The sequence below is a fragment of the Pseudophryne corroboree genome, chromosome 4, assembly GCF_028390025.1.
Source record: "Pseudophryne corroboree isolate aPseCor3 chromosome 4, aPseCor3.hap2, whole genome shotgun sequence".
Taxonomy (NCBI): domain Eukaryota; kingdom Metazoa; phylum Chordata; class Amphibia; order Anura; family Myobatrachidae; genus Pseudophryne; species Pseudophryne corroboree.
The window spans coordinates 258,343,384-258,360,279 of record NC_086447.1 but is presented as its reverse complement, the minus strand read 5'-3'; positions in this window follow the sequence as shown (position 1 = coordinate 258,360,279).

Genomic DNA, 16,896 nt, shown 5'->3' with positions numbered 1-16,896 from the left:
GGTGGTGGTAGGGGATTCTATCATCAGGAAGGCAGATAGGGCAATCTGCTACCGGGACCGTGATCGCCGTACAGTCTGTTGTCTCCCGGGTGCTCGGGTACGGCACATCGCGGACCGGGTAGATAGATTGTTGGGAGGGGCTGGCAAAGACCCGGCGGTCTTGGTGCACGTTGGCACCAATGACAAAGTTAGCGGAAGGTGGGATGTCCTTAAGAAAGACTATAGGGACTTAGGAAAGAAACTGAAAGCAAGGACATCTAAGGTAATATTCTCTGAATTATTACCCGTGCCACGCGCTAGTCCAGGGAGGCAGAGGGAGATTAGGGAGGTAAATGTGTGGCCTAGGGATTGGTGCAGGAAAGAGGGGTTTGTATTCCTGGAACACTGGGCGGACTTCTCAGTCAGGCGCCATCTCTTTTGTCGTGACGGATTGCACCTGACTGAGGAGGAGGCAGCGGTGCTGGGGGGAAGGATGGTTAGAAGGTTGGAGGAGATTTTAAACTAGGAGCCTGGGGGGAGGGTTTAGCTAGAAACTACGGGTCATGCAGTGAGAATAGTGGGGATGGCGGTAGTAAATGAAATGGGGGAGAAGTTGGGGGGAGGGTAAGAGCAGGCAGTAAGGTAACTAACATGGGTACTAAAAGGGATTTTACCAAAGTACTAACCAATGACGATTACAAGTCATCCTTGCCACATAAGGTGAAAGATGTCCCTAACGCAAGGGAAAATACTTATCTTAGTTGTATGTATGTAAACGCCAGAAGCATTACTGGTAAAAAGGGTGAACTAGAAATACTTGCAGCAAGCAAACAGTATGATATTATAGGCATTACTGAAACTTGGTGGGATGAATCTCATGATTGGACAGTCAATCTAGAGGGCTATACACTGTTTAGGAGAGACAGACTAAATAAAAAGGGTGGAGGGGTGTGTCTGTACGTAAAGCCGGTTTTAAAACCTAATATATGGGAAGATATTCAGGAGGGGACTGTAGACACTGTTGAGACATTATGGGTAGAAATTGCATGCGGAGAAAAAGGAACAAAAAAGTTAGTATTGGGTATATGCTATAGGCCGCCTGGTATCAACGCATCTGATGATGAATTGTTACTAAAGCAAATTGAAAAAGCAGCAGGAGTAGGAGACATAGTAGTGATGGGCGATTTTAACTATCCAGAGATAAACTGGAAAAACGATTCATGTGATACTGCTAGGGGCAGTATGTTTTTAAACACACTAAATGATAACTACCTAGTCCAACTAATTGAGGAACCAACTAGGTACAATGCAATCTTAGACCTGGTATTAACAAACAATCAGGATTTGGTATCGGGTATTATAGTAGGGGAACCCATAGGAAACAGCGACCACAATATGGTCACATTCAATATCAGTTTCTACAAACAGCCCTATACTGGCTCAACTAGGACTTTAAACTTTAGCAAAGCAAATTTTGAAAAGATGAGGGTATTTTTCAGGGATATTGAATGGGAAGGTTTGTTTTTAGGAAAAAATACTACAGAGAAATGGGAGGTACTAAAATTCCTGCTAGCTAAAAATACACTCAAATATATTCCTATGAGTAGCAAAAAAGGGAATAAAAATCATAAACCGATGTGGCTTAACAAAAAGATTAAGGAACTTATGGGCAAGAAAAGGCGAGCATTTAAAAAATACAAATCTGACGGGGAAGCAGAGTCATTTCAGCACTATAAGGAATGTAACAAAAATTGCAAAAAGGAAATAAGAGCGGCTAAAGTAGAAACTGAAAAACTAGTAGCAAAGGAAAGCAAAGCGAATCCCAAAAAATTATTTAAATACATTAATAGCAAGAGATTAAAAAAGGAGAGTATAGGCCCTTTGAAAGACAAGTTGGGAGTCTTAAGCAAAAATGATAATGACATAGCGGACACACTAAATGAGTTTTTTTCAACAGTATTCACTAGAGAGGACCCAATTCAGGGACTGACACATAATCTCAATAATGACAATATCACACTGATAGGTACTTATTTAAGCGAGGAAGTAGTCTGTGACAGACTAAAACATTTAAAGATTAATAAATCACCAGGGCCCGATGGTATTCATCCAAGGGTTCTAATGGAGCTTCACTCTGAACTGGCAAAACCGCTATCTTTGAGGATTCAGTTATATCAGGTATGGTTCCCAAAGACTGGCGTATAGCGGAAGTAGTGCCTATATTCAAAAAGGGAAGTAAAGCTGAACCAGGTAATTATAGACCAGTTAGTCTTACATCTATAGTGGGGAAAGTATTGGAAGGTATTCTAAGAGATAATATTCAGAAGTTCCTTGAAAGCAATAAGGTCATTAAAAGGAATCAACATGGGTTTATGAAGGACAGATCCTGTCAAACCAACTTACTTGGCTTTTATGAAACAGTAAGCGCAAACCTAGATCAGGGTAAAGACGTGGATGTAATCTTTTTAGACTTTGCCAAAGCGTTCGATACTGTACCACACATGAGACTTATATACAAGCTACAAGAATCAGGGCTAGGAAGCACAATATGCACTTGGGTCAAAAACTGGTTAGATAATAGGAAGCAGCGCGTTGTGGTTAATGGATCTTTTTCAACTTGGACTGAAGTGCTAAGTGGTGTGCCGCAAGGCTCAGTATTAGGACCGCTATTGTTCAATATTTTCATTAACGACCTAACAGAAGGTCTAGAGAGCATGGTGTCAATTTTTGCAGATGATACCAAATTGTGTAAGGCTATAAATACAGAGGAGGATGCAGAGTCTCTTCAGAACGACTTAGTTAAATTAGAAGCATGGGCAGCCAAATGGAGAATGCGCTTCAACACAGACAAGTGTAAGGTAATGCACTGTGGTAACAAGAACAAAAATTACACCTACCTACTAAATGGGGTAAAATTAGGGGATTCTGTACTGGAAAAGGACTTAGGTGTCCTCATAGATAGCAAGCTAAGCAGTAGTACCCAAAGTAGGACTGCAGCAAAGAAGGCTAATAAGATATTAGTATGCATAAAACGGGGTATTGATGCTAGGGACGAGAGTATTATACTCCCATTATATAAATCACTAGTGAGGCCACACCTTGAATACTGTGTACAGTTCTGGGCACCGTACTACAAAAAGGATATCCTGGAGCTTGAAAAGGTACAGAGGAGGGCGACCAAACTAATTAAGGGCATGGAGACGATGGAATACAAGGAAAGGCTTGAAAGACTAGGCATGTTTACATTGGAAAAGCGGAGACTAAGAGGGGATATGATCAACATCTACAAATATATAAGGGGACAATACACAGAGCTTGCGCGGGACCTGTTTTTGGTTAGATCAACACAGAGGACTCGTGGACACTCGCTCAGGTTAGAGGAGAGGAGATTCCGCACAATACGGCGTAAAGGCTTTTTCACGGTAAGGACAATACGTGTTTGGAATTCCCTGCCCGAGGGAGTTGTAATGGCGGAATCTGTCAACACCTTTAAGAATGGGTTAGATAAATTCCTATTGGATAAGGATATCCAGGGGTATGGTGCATAGTCATGCATTATAGTTACTATAAATAGGGATAAAATGCAATGGCTGACAGCAGCATCAGTCAAAAATTTTAGTCAAATCATCATGCATAGGACACCACAAATAGGTTGAACTCGATGGACAATTGTCTTTTTTCAACCTCAGATACTATGTTACTATGTTACTATGTTATGTTACTGACTATGGGAAACGCAGCATACAGCTGTAGCGGTCCTCTCAACCATGAATACTTCGGGTCTAGTGTAATCTTGTTCTAAAATACTTGCTCTGTTTATTAGAATTTGTTACATTCGGCATTGGGTATCTATTATTTGTATAGGCTGATCCTCTATATGTACTGTACATTTCTCATCCTTACTATTATGGAGGTCAGAGAGTTATAACTAGAGATGTGCGGGGGGCACTTTTCGCTCTTTGTGTTTTGGTTTTGGTTCTGGTTTCATGCTCGTGTTTTGGATCTGAATTGGCTTTGCCAAAACCACCCTTTCGTGTTTTGGTTTTTGGTTTTGGATCTGGATGATTTTTAAAAAAAAAATATAAAAACAGCTAAAATCGCATAATTTGGGGGTAATTTTGATCCTACGGTATTATTAACATCAATAACATTAATTTCCACTCATTTCCAGTCTATTTTGAACACCTCACACCACACAATATTGGGGGTCATTCCGAGTTGATCGCTAGCTGCCATTATTTGCTGCGTAGCGATCAATTAAAAAAACGGCTAATCTGCGCATGCGTATGCACCGCAATGCACATGCGCATCGTACGGGTACAAAGCTGATCGTTGCTGTGCACTGGTTCTAGCGAAGAATCCATTCGCACAGCCGATCGCAAGGAGATTGACAGGAAGAGAGTGTTTCTGGGTGGCAACTGACCGTTTTCTGGGAGTGTTTGGAAAAATGCAGGCATGGCTAAGCGTATGCAGGGCGGGTATCTGACGTCATTACCGTATCACTCGTCGCAGCAATCTTCGCACACGATAAGTAACAATAGGGCTGGTCTTGTTTTGCACAAAATGTTTTTTGCAGCCCCTCTGCTGCACAGGCGTTCGCACTCCTGAAATGTGAAAATACACTCCCCTATAGGCGGCGACTATGCGTTTGCACGGCTGCTAAAAGTAGCTAGGGAGCGTTCAACTCGGAACGAGGGCCATTGTTTTTAGGCCAAAAGGTTGCACCAAGGTGGCTGGATGACTAAGCTAAGCGACACAAGTGTGCGGCACAAACACCTGGCCCATCTAGGAGTGGCACTACAGTGGCAGACAGGATGGCAGATTTAAAAAATAGGCACCAAACAGCACATCATGCAAAGAAGAAAAAGAGGTGAAATGAGGTAGCTGTATGACTAAGCTAAGCGACAGAAGTGTGCGGCACAAACACCTGGCCCATCTAGGAGTGGCACTGTAATGGCAGACAGGATGGCACTTAAAAAAACTAGGCCCCAAAGAGCACATCATGCAAAGAAGAAAAAGAGGTGCAATGAGGTAGCTGTATGACTAAGCTAAGCGACACAAGTGTGCGGCACAAACACCTGGCCTATCTAGGAGTGGCACTGCAGTTGCAGGCAGGATGGCACTTAAAAAAACTAGGCCCAAACAGCACATCATGCAAAGAAGAAAAAGAGGTGCCATGAGATAGCTGTATGACTAAGCTAAGCGACACAAGTGTGCATCACATACAACATGGGACGTGCTGGAATTTGCCCAGATGTAATATACGCACAATATTGGTGGCACAGGAGAACGTACCCCTAAACCACACACACACACACACACACACACACACACACACACACGGCAAAGCCTGTACAATTAATTTGGATAATAACCCTTTTATTTGGAGCTATTATAATAATACGCAGCACAGGCGAGTGTACCCCTACACCACACAGGGCAAACCCTGTAAAAATTATTTGGATAATAATATAAGTAGAGATGTGCGGTTGGCACTTTTTGTGTTTGGTTTTGGTTCTAATTCCACCTTCGTGTTTTGGTTTTGGCTTGGTTTTGCCAAAACCACCCTTTCGTGTTTTGGTTTTAGATCTGGATGATTTTTGAAAAAAAAAACATAAAAATGGCTAAAACCACAGAATTTGGAGGTAATTTTGATCCTACGGTATTATTAACCTCAATAACATTCATTTCCACTCATTTCCAGTCTATTCTGAACACCTCACACCTTAATTGTTTTTAGGCCAAAAGGTTGCACCGAGGTGGCTGTATGACTAAGCTAAACGACACAAGTGTGTGGCACAAACACCTGGCCCATCTAGGAGTGGCACTGCAGTGTCAGAGAGGAGGGCAGATATAAAAAAAGGCCCCAAACAGCACATGATGCAAAGAAGAAAAATAGGTGCACCAAGGCTGCTGTATGACTAAACCAAGCGACATAAGTGTGCGGCACAAACACCTGGCCCATCAAGGAGTGGCACTGCAGTGTCAGACAGGATGGCACTTTTCAAAAACTAGGCCCCAAACAGCACCTCATGCAAAGATGTAGAAGAGGTGCAATGAGGTAGCTGTATGACTAAGCCAAGCAACACAAACAATTGGCCCATCTAGGAGTGGCACTGCAGTGGCAGACAGGAGGGCAGATAGCAAAAAAAGGCCCAAACAGCACATGATGCAAAGATGTAGAAGAGGTGCACCGAGGTTGCTGTATGACTAAGCTAAGCGGCACAACCACCTGGCCCATCTAATAATGTAACGCAGTGGCTGAATGTTGAAAGTGGGCTGCAATTGTTCGGTCCACTGACAGCATCTCCTGCACGCCCCTGTCATTTTAAAAAAAATCTGCAATTGGTGGACTTATACAGCAGTACCCCAGGACTAATACAGCAGTACCCCTGAACTCATACGGCAGTGTCACCTTAGGTAAAATAAAGCCAGTTTGTGCAAGGGCATCCAAATTGCCTCTTTTTCCTGCCAGTATACGTACGGACTGTCTGACATGCCTACTTGGATGCTGTCACTCATATAATCCTCCACCATTCTTTCAATGGTGACGGAATCATATGCAGTGACAGTAGGCATGTCAGTAATCGTTGGCAGGTCCTTCAGTCCGGACCAGATGTCAGCACTTGCTCCTGACTGCCCTGCATCACCGCCAGCGGGTGGGCTAGGAAATCTTATCCTTTTCCTTGCAGCCCCAGTGACGGGAGAAAGTGAATGAAGAGCTGTTGATGGGTCACGTTCCACTTGAGTTGACAATTTTCTCTCCAGCAGGTCTTTGAACCTCTTCAGACTTGTGTCTGCCGGAAAGAGAGATACAACATAGGCTTTAAACCTAGGATCGAGCACGGTGGCCAAAATGTAGTGCTCTGATTTCAACAGATTGACCACCCTTGAATCCTGGCAAAGCGAATGAAGGGCTCCATCCACAAGTCCCACATACTTTGCGGAATCGCTCCGTTTTAGCTCTTCCTTCTCCAGCTGCTTCTGCAAAAGCCTGATGAGGGGAATGACCTGATTCAAGCTGGCAGTGTCTGAACTGACTTCACGTGTGGCAAGTTCGAAGGGTTGGAGAACCTTGCACAAGTCGGAAATCATTCTCCATTGCGCTTGAGTCAGGTGCATTTCCCCTCCTTTGCCTATATCGTCGGTGGATGTATAGGCTTGAATGGCCTTTTGCTGCTCCTCCATCCTCTGAAGCATATAGAGTGTTGAATTCCACCTCGTTATCACCTCTTGCTTCAGGTGATGGCAGGGCAGGTTCAGGAGTGTTTGTTGGCGCTCCAGTCTTCGGTAGCTGAATGTCGAAAGTGGCCCACAATTTTTGGGCCACCGACAGCATCTCCTGCATGCCCCTCTCATTTTAAAAAAAAATTTGCACCACCAAATTAATTGTATGTGCAAAACATGGGACGTGCTGGAATTTGCCCAGATGTAATGCACGCACAATATTGGTGGCGTTGTCTGATATCACAAATCCCCAGGAGAGTCTAATTGGGGTAAGCCATTGTGCGATGATGTCCCTCAGTTTCTGTAAAAGGTTGTCAGTGGTGTACCTCTTATGGAAAGCGATGATACATAGCGTAGCCTGCCTAGGAATGAGTTGGCGTTTGCAAGAAGCTGCTACTGGTGCCGCTGCTGTTATTGTTGCTGCGGGAAGCAATACTTCTTCCCAGTAGGCTGTCACATTCATATTGTCCTTTTTCTGCCCTGTTCCACTTGTCCACATGTCCGTGGTTAAGTGGACAGTGGGTACAACTGCATTTTTTAGGACACTGAGGACACTTTTTCTGATGTCTCTGTACATTCTCGGTATCGCCTGCCTAGTGAAGTGGAACCTTGATGGGATTTGGTACCGGGGACACACTACCTCAAACAATTCTCTAAGTCCCACTGAACTAATGGCAGATACCGGACACACGTCTAACACCAACATAGCTGTCAAGGCCTCATTTATCCGCTTTGCAACAGGATGACTGCTGTCTTATTTCATCTTCCTCACAAAGAACTGTTGGACAGTCAATTGCTTAGTTGAAGTAGTACAAGTGGTCTTCCGACTTTATAAATTTATTTTTTGGGGTCATTGTACTGAACTTTTGCAAATTATATTTGGATTAAATGTTAATAACCCCTTTATTTGGAGAAAATAATATACAGCACAGGACACTACCACTGGTCTGATGCAGGACAACACAGCGACACTGTAAGGGACTTATTATACAGCAGCACTGGACATATGGCAGCAGAGGACACCACCACTGTGACTGATCACTGGACTGACAGATGCACAGGACACTACCACTGGTCTGATGCAGGACAACACAGCAACACTGTTGGGACTTATTATACAGGAGCACTGGACACATGACAGCAGAGGACACCACCACTGTGACCGGTCATTGGACTGACTGACGCACAGGACACTACCATTGGTCTGATGCAGGACAAGACAGCAAGACAGCACTATAATCGCCACCCCACTTTCCCACCTGCACAGACACTGAGGACGGAGACACGTTCTCTCACTACACTCTCCAGGACTGGAGTGAAAATGGTGGCGACGCACGGCTCCTTATGTGGAATCCAAACCCCACGAGAATCCGCGAGATTATGACGTTTTGCCTCGTTCTGGTTTCCGAGTCAGGTGTGAAAACCCGAGCCGGGCTCGGATCCAGGCTCGGGTAGTGAAGTTCGGTAGGGTTCGGTTCTCTGAGAACCGAATCCACTCATCTCTAGTTATAATTAGCTGTGGTTAGGATGATCGGTCTACTTTAATCAGAGAGGATATTCATATCTCATTCCTTTGTTAGTGATACCAGAGGTCATTCAAAGAGCTGTTGCGAACTGCAAAGAGAACTGTTCTTTCTACATGTGAACTGGTGTTTATTTTAGTGCTTGTTATTAGTTAAATTGCTATCCCTGATATCTATATACGCTACCCGTTATATAGTATGTGCACAACATTATACTGTTCTTATTATATTTGATTTGACTGATGTTTTATTGCTGCTTAAGGACACTATGACTCGAGACATACATCCTTGTCTATCTCCCACTGACATTCTAACACATAATTGTTCTCTGCAACACAGGAAACTTTATAGAGACCATTAGCTGTAACCTGGTAGTATATTACCTTTGATACCTATATACTTTTACTGCTTAGGGCAGAGGTTCCCAAACGTGGTCCTCAAGGCACCCAAACGGTCCTGGTTTTAAATGTATCAATGCTTGGCCACAGGTGACTTAATTAGCACCTCAGTTAATTTGATTTAACCATTTGTGCTGAGACATGGATTTACCTAAATCCTGGACTGTTGAGGTGCCTTGAGGACTGCGTTTGGGAACCTCTGGCTTAGGGTGATACATCTTATAGTACCCTTATTATAAATACTACTATTGTTAAAGGTTTGCTGCCATCTTGTGGTACCTTGGCGTAAAGTACAATTCTTACAAAACAAGTAGCACAAGATTGCTATATTATAACTATTTCCATCATTATACTTCAAGTACCTTTTTAAGAGGTATTAATTAGTTTCTGACGGTCACAGAAATTCTGTGAAGCATTTGCACGGCCTTTTTTTATTAGGGTGTATTGCTATTAACGATCACTAATTACCCTTGTTAAGCTAACCTGTGTAATATAATTTCCTTACAGTCTCTTTCATAACTACTTGGTATATGGTATAATGCTTAGGTTTGATATTTGCTAACCCTGAGTATAAAGTCATTTGATTTGCGCTTTTTCCTCTACTTTTTTTTTTATATTTAATACTTTTCTCCATCATTTGAGAAAATGTGAAACTGCATGCAGTGACGGGGGTTTGGGGGAGGGGGAAAAAATAAATTTTTGTGCATGCTTATCATTGATCAGAGCTATTGGAGTAGTTAAATCTTGGTTCAAGTACTCATTTCGGTAATACAACGTCACTTTGGGTTAAGTTCTGGAGTCTGGCCCTATACAGGGCATGGATAAATTTGTGGATATGTTTCCAAGGTCAAGACAAGCTTCATCCACTTCTGATATGGTGAAGAATAAGAATAAGGGGGATAAAACAATTACTTCCTCACCCGCTTCTCATTCGGGGGGCATCCCAGATCCAGCCATATCCCCAACACTACAAGTTATACCTGTTGAATATTTGCCTCTAGCTGATATGGCGAAAGAAATGTCTAAAATTAGCATGCCACTGCTAAATAAACCCGTAGAAGATTTAAATACTAAACTTGATGCTGCATTAGCCAAAATTGATTCACATTCCACACACTTAGATACACTAGAACAGCGCACTAGCGATGTGGAAGATTCCATACAAGTGGTACAGAAGCATGGACAGTCATGCTCAAATGTTATCCAGGCCATGCAGGAAAAAATTGATGATCTGGTGAATAGAAATACTGGATAACCTTTGTTTCATAGGCATTCCCGAATCTGTTCCTGATTCTCAATTGATAGAATTTCTCAGCACTGAACTTCCTTGGGCAGTAAGCCTGGATGAGACATTCCCTACTCAAATTGAAAGAGCGCATAGAGTGGGCACTATCCAGAGAAATGCACAAGGGAGATCCCGACCGGTGGTGGCTAAATTCTTAAACTACAGAGTAAAAGAGAAAATTCTTTCTCAATATAGTAGATCACAGTCAATCTCTCTAAGAGATAGCAGAATTTTAATGTTCCAAGATTTCTCTGCTAATGTAGTCCAGAAACGTAAAGCTTTCTCAGATATTTGTAGATATCTTCATAACCATGAAAGACGTTTTGCTCTACTCTACCCAGCTAAATTAAAGGTAATGCTTGATGGTCTACCAGTATTCTTTGACAATCCAGCTTAGGCTAAACGCAGCCTCATGACACCCAGATCTACATCTCGCTCACCTAGATCACCTTAAATAGCTCTATAAATATAAGGGACTTATTAGAGTATCCGCTCATACTATACATAACACACACAGGAAGGGGGTACACATTTTTTAGTTTTTTTTTCTTTAATTTTCTTATGTATGATTGCCCTGTTATAAGCTTTACAGTGTATTCGGGCACTGACTCAGCATGCAGTTCTTACAACTACTTAATTACTGTTCATGGTTATGTATTTCTTTGAAGGGTCAGGTAGGGTAGCTGGGTTTCTATGTTGTCCCCTCCCTACCGATTTCTCTTTAACTTCATTTTCATTCCCCATTTCCCTTCCCTCTAATAACATTTCTCTACATGTTAATGTTTGCTGAATTGCCCAAGACAGCAGGAATGCTGCAGGGCTCAGTATTTTTTGGCTATGGTTAGGAAAATTAGAAAATGGTAGAAGGATGAAGCATGGATTTTTAATCATATTGTTTTTGATGAATATTGATGTCACAGTGCCTGAGTTTTGGAAGCTATTCATTTCTTGGTGGTTCACATTATCACTCGTCCTCCTGGTGGATGGTCTCTACCCAGTATCCCCTAATATGTTTACTATCTGCTGCTCTCATATCTCCCCGAAAGGGTATGGGTTACCTATGGTACCTAGTACTAGTCTTACTAATACTACCCCAACAAATTTACATCTAGTTTCCTGGAATGTGAGAGGGGTGAATAGTCCTGTCAAATGAAAACGCATAGTGTCACATCTCCACAAATTAAACCCGGACAGAATGGGGGGAATTCAAATGTTTGAAAAGTCGGTTGGGTGTCTGTTTTTTCCTGTCTACTAGACACCCAACTGACTTTTCAAACATTTGAATTCCCCCAATGTTTGTCCAGGAGACTCATTGGAGATTGGGACATGATTCTTCCCTTAGAGCTACTTGGATTGCCCAATGTGTGTCTGCACCGTTTCGCACCAAGTCCAGAGGCGTTGCAATTCTATACTGCAGAAATCTACCGGTCACTATATTGAATCAGATTATTGATCTGGAGGGGAGATATATATTAATGTATGTCAAAATATATATAACCACAATTCTACTTTGATAAACTTATATGCACCTAATACAAATACTCAATTATTTTTAAATTTCTTGCTCCAAACTTTGGGACAACGTGAGAATTTCCCTTTAATTGTTGCAGGTGATTTTAATACAGTTTCAGATCCTATTATGGATAAATTTCCCTTAATTAACAAACCCCGCTCGCCGCAATGGAATATTATCTCATCTTTTGCAATGGCTTTACACTTATCTGACCTGTGGCGATTGCTAAACCCTTCAGACAAATCCTTTGCTATCCACTTAGAGGTACACCGTTCTTTCTCAAGAATTGACTATTTACTGATTTCAGACACATTGGTTAATAATCTTTCACAGACAAAGATGCAATATATCTTAATTTCGGCTCATGCTCCTATTTCCATTGCGCTGAACTTGACGTGTTCCCCATTAGCGACTTGCATTTGGAGATTCCCAATACATCTAATATCTTGTGAATATTTTATGCTTTTTTTAAATGCGAAATGGTCAGAATTTGTAGACGACAACATTGAGCATCGGGATAATCCCCTTCTCTTGCGGGAGTCCTCAAAGGCAGACATGAGGGGTCACATAATTGGATATGTAGCTAAAAAGCAAAAGGAATCTAAAACTATATATAATTCTCTTAGGGCAGATGGTACTTCTAAATTTATGACATATTCCTTGGCTCCTGGGAATGACACTTTAGCGTCTTATAAACAGGCTAGATAACTTTTAGAAAGTTTTCTCTTCTCGGAGGCTAAGAACTCTTTGGAAATCTCAAAACATAAATATTACAGATGGGGAAACAAGGCCGGCAGACTATTAGCAACTATGTCACGCCCTTGGAGGTCGAGGAATCACATTACAGCTATTAAACTTCTATCACTGAATCTAAACATATACTAAATTTATTCCAAGACTATTTTGAAACTCTATATGCTGATAAACCAATAGACAAGGAGCTTCAAAATCGTCTCTTACAGGAAGCTCAACTTCCGCAATTATTGCAAGACCAACGTGACAAACTCAGCGGAGATATTACTAGTCTACAGAAGAAATTTCAAGGGTAATTACGAGTCTACACCCACGAAAAGCTGCAGGTCCTGACGGATTATCTGGGGATTATTACAAAATTTAGGTAGATAGTATTTTCCCAGCATTGCAAGAGCTTTATCAGAAAATTTACAAGGACTCCCCTCAATTTCCTACATTTAATGAATCACATATCATATTATTGCCAAAACCGGGAAAAGACCCTCAATTGTTATTTCACCTCATTAGGCCGATCACATTGTTAAATGTGGACTTAAAAATTGTTTCTAAAATCATGGCTTATAGATTGCAATCTACTGTATATTACCAAGTCTGCTTACAGATCATCAAGTGGGCTTTGTTAATGGAAGACACTCGGTACGTGCTATTTGTTCAGGAATAGCTGCTACGGTTTCTTCAATGAACCATCCTCTTTAGAATAATATTTTATTGAGCCTAGACATGTACAAGGCATTTGATATGGTGCTTTGGCTCCATCTTTTCTCTATTTTAGAACATAGAGCATTTGACTCTGCTTTTATTAGGCTACTCTCTTTCTTATATCAATCACCGACCTCTTCACTTCTAATAAATGGATTAGGTGGTCATAAACTGACACTACATAGAGCAACAAGACAGGGGTGCCCCTTGTCTCCTCTGCTCTTCAACTTATCATTGGACCGTCTATTAAGAATTTTACAAAATTGGACTATGTTTAAGGGAATTTGCATAAGTTCTAGTGAAATGCAAATTTCTGCCTTTGCGGATGATCTGTTGTTGTATGTCAACTCTCCAGAAGCCTCATTAGCATACGACGTCTCTGGCTTGGTGACCAATGCGGATAAATCAGTGGGTATGTTCTTGGAACCAAGCTCTAAGATACCCCAATGGAGCAGGTCAATTCCCATTCAATGGACTACATCAACATTGTCTTACCTAGGCATAACTCTGACAAGAAATCCTGCTGAGTTATATAAGTATAACATCACTCGTGCAATCCAGGGCATATCGGAGGAGCTCAGGGGATGTGCTCACTTGACCCTTTCATATCTTGGAAGAGCGAATTCCTAAAATACTTTACCTGCTACAAGTTCTCCCCTCCTCCTTACTAAGAAAGATGTCAAGCAGATAAATGCTTGCGTCCGATCATTCATTTGGAAGGGAAAACAATGTTGGAGTAGTTTGCTGAAATTGTGCTAAACAAGGGAAAATGGAGGTATAAACTTTCCAGAGATTGAACGTTATAGTCATGCAGCTCAACTGAGATATATTATCGATTAAATACATGGCACAAATGTGTATGCAAATACCCTATTAGATTCCCAATTTCTGAACAACATGAGTACCTCTGCTTTTCTTCATACACAGGATCAGGATATCCCCCTCGCACTTCAGGAGAACCTCCTTCTCTGGAGTGGGAGAAAGGTCTGGCATATACAGCGTGCCCGCTATGGCGTTAAAGCATACTACTCCATAAATATACCATTTTGCAAAACCCCACATTTCCGAGATGGTATGGAAGTTCACCCCGATACCATATGGAGAGGGATTATTACTATAGGACACCTAATTCACTTAGAGGATAAACGCCCACTCACTTACTCGGAGGCAATTGCTAAATTTGACTTTTTTCAAGTTTACCCCATGACCTTTTTACAAGCCCAGTATTACATTTCTAAAGTAATTAGGGAATTGGATGAACTAGATTGGGGAAACCCATTAGACAAACTGATACAGATGAAGCCACTCTTATCTATAGCGGCTCCATCGCAAACGTGCACACCCGATCGTGACTAGGCGATCCGTCCACCTAGTCACGCCAGGAGTGCACAGAGCCGATTCCCATTCTGAGCGTCTCTGTCTGGGTGTGCGCGCCCGCCCAGACGGAGACGCTCTCCATTCAAGTGAAAGGGGCACATCGCTGTCATGGGCACGCGCACCCGACCAGACGAAGATGCTCACAGCGTCCAAGTGTGCGCGCCTAGTCACAGACAGAGCCACGACTAGCGTGTCTCCATCTGTAGGATGAGGCCAATCTTGTAAGAGAGCAATTTCATATCACTGTTATGTTGTACAACACTTATGATCATACTGCTTCTCAGTCAGGTATGAGTCAATGGCTGATTAATTTTCCATCTATGTCGACACAAGACCTTCTCCGTATCTTAAACACCTCATGCAAACGTTTGTCCGCAAGCATCTATCAAGAACTATTTTATAATATTATACACAGAACATATCTTTCCCCCAATAGGAAGTTTCTCATGGGAGAGATAGATAGTCAAAATGCAATCGTGAACTAGCAGACTTATATCATATGCTGTGGGACTGCCCAATAATAAGGGTATTTTGGATGAGAGTAAAATATGAGGCAGAAAGAACTCTAATTAATTATGTTCCCCTATCCCCGGAGTGGGCTATATTTGGGTTCGCACCAAGGATGCAACGGGTGAGAAAGGGTGTCAAAAAAATTATTACTAGCAATAAGCTCTGCAGCTAAGAAAACTATTCTGCAGAACTGGGTGTCCTCAGGCCCTCCTGTGTTCTCTTTATATAAAGATAAATTACATAATATGTTTAGAATGGACTGGGTGGAGACCATGTTTGAAAAGGAGAGACGGGTGGGGGCCTTTTTGATGTGTGGGAGAGTTATATTGCCAACCAGTCCCTGCCAGTGAAAATAAAAATTCATAAAAGTCTTTACTTGACTTCTTGGTATGGTCTTAGAATTTTGGAAGATGACCCTCCAATTTGTATATCAACTGAAGGTTATCTTGACTTTTCTATATTTTTCATTATTTTACTTATTTATGTATTTTTCTTTTCTTGATTGGTACAGGACACTGGCGCTGAATAAACTAATAAATGCTGTATCCATAAGTATATTATTATATGCCGTAGCAAACCAACTGTAAAACTTTTTGTATTTTAAATACATGTTTTATCAACAGTATTGTTAGAACACAAATTCATAATATAACCACAGAATTGGAAGATATGTAATATCTTTATTACATTGCTTGTATAACTGATCCACGGCTTCAATAAAAATTTATTTTTCCCCCCAAAAAAGCAAGCAAATCATCTCATAATGTATTTTGGAATCAATTAGTCCGAAAACTTTTTACCTAGTTTTTACTTTCGACATACGACAAGTCAACTCATGACACAAAAGAAAAATTGCTAAAATCAGCAAAATCAATATAACACATTTTACCAACACCCTCCACTTCACCCCATATATTACCAAAATCCCCAAACCCTAGGTAACCTACTTCATTATTACTGACTTCCTCCCGAGTGGTCCCGGGTACTGCAGCTAGTTTTTTTCATATAAAGGTTGAATTAGGGGTTCTGGTGCTCAGCTGCACCTGGTAAAAGGTTTGGCTTTGCAATTAGATGACAAGTGCTTTCAGTAATAACACAACAATGAATACCACATTGCCAGGGGCGTTTTAAGAGAGGAGGAGGCCCGTGTGCCCGTGAGGAGGCCCCTTCTGCTTCAGGGGCTCCCTCCTCTCTGACTGATGCACAGGATTTAATACTTACCTCTCCGGAGTCCCCCGGCGGTGCCATCCTTCTCCTCGGCAGCGGCAATAGAGTCTGAGAACAGACTCTATTGCGCATGCGCAAACCTCCGGGAACACGGCACGGCGGCCATTTTCCCAAAGATTTTGCTAATACGCATGCGCGAAACTCCGGAAAAATGGCCGCCGTGCCATCTTTCCGGAGTTTTCAGCAGGCGCAATAGAGTTTGTTCCCCCTAGTTTTCAAACTCTATTGCGCTGCCGAAAAGGGATGGCTTCGACGGGGGACTTCAGAGAGGTAAGTATTAAGCAAATGGGTGCAGTGTGTGCGCGGTGGGCCCCCCTGGACCTGGAGGCCGGTGTGCCTTGCACACACTGCACCCATTATAGAAACGCCATGGCACATTGCATTCCATTGCTTGCACTATTATAC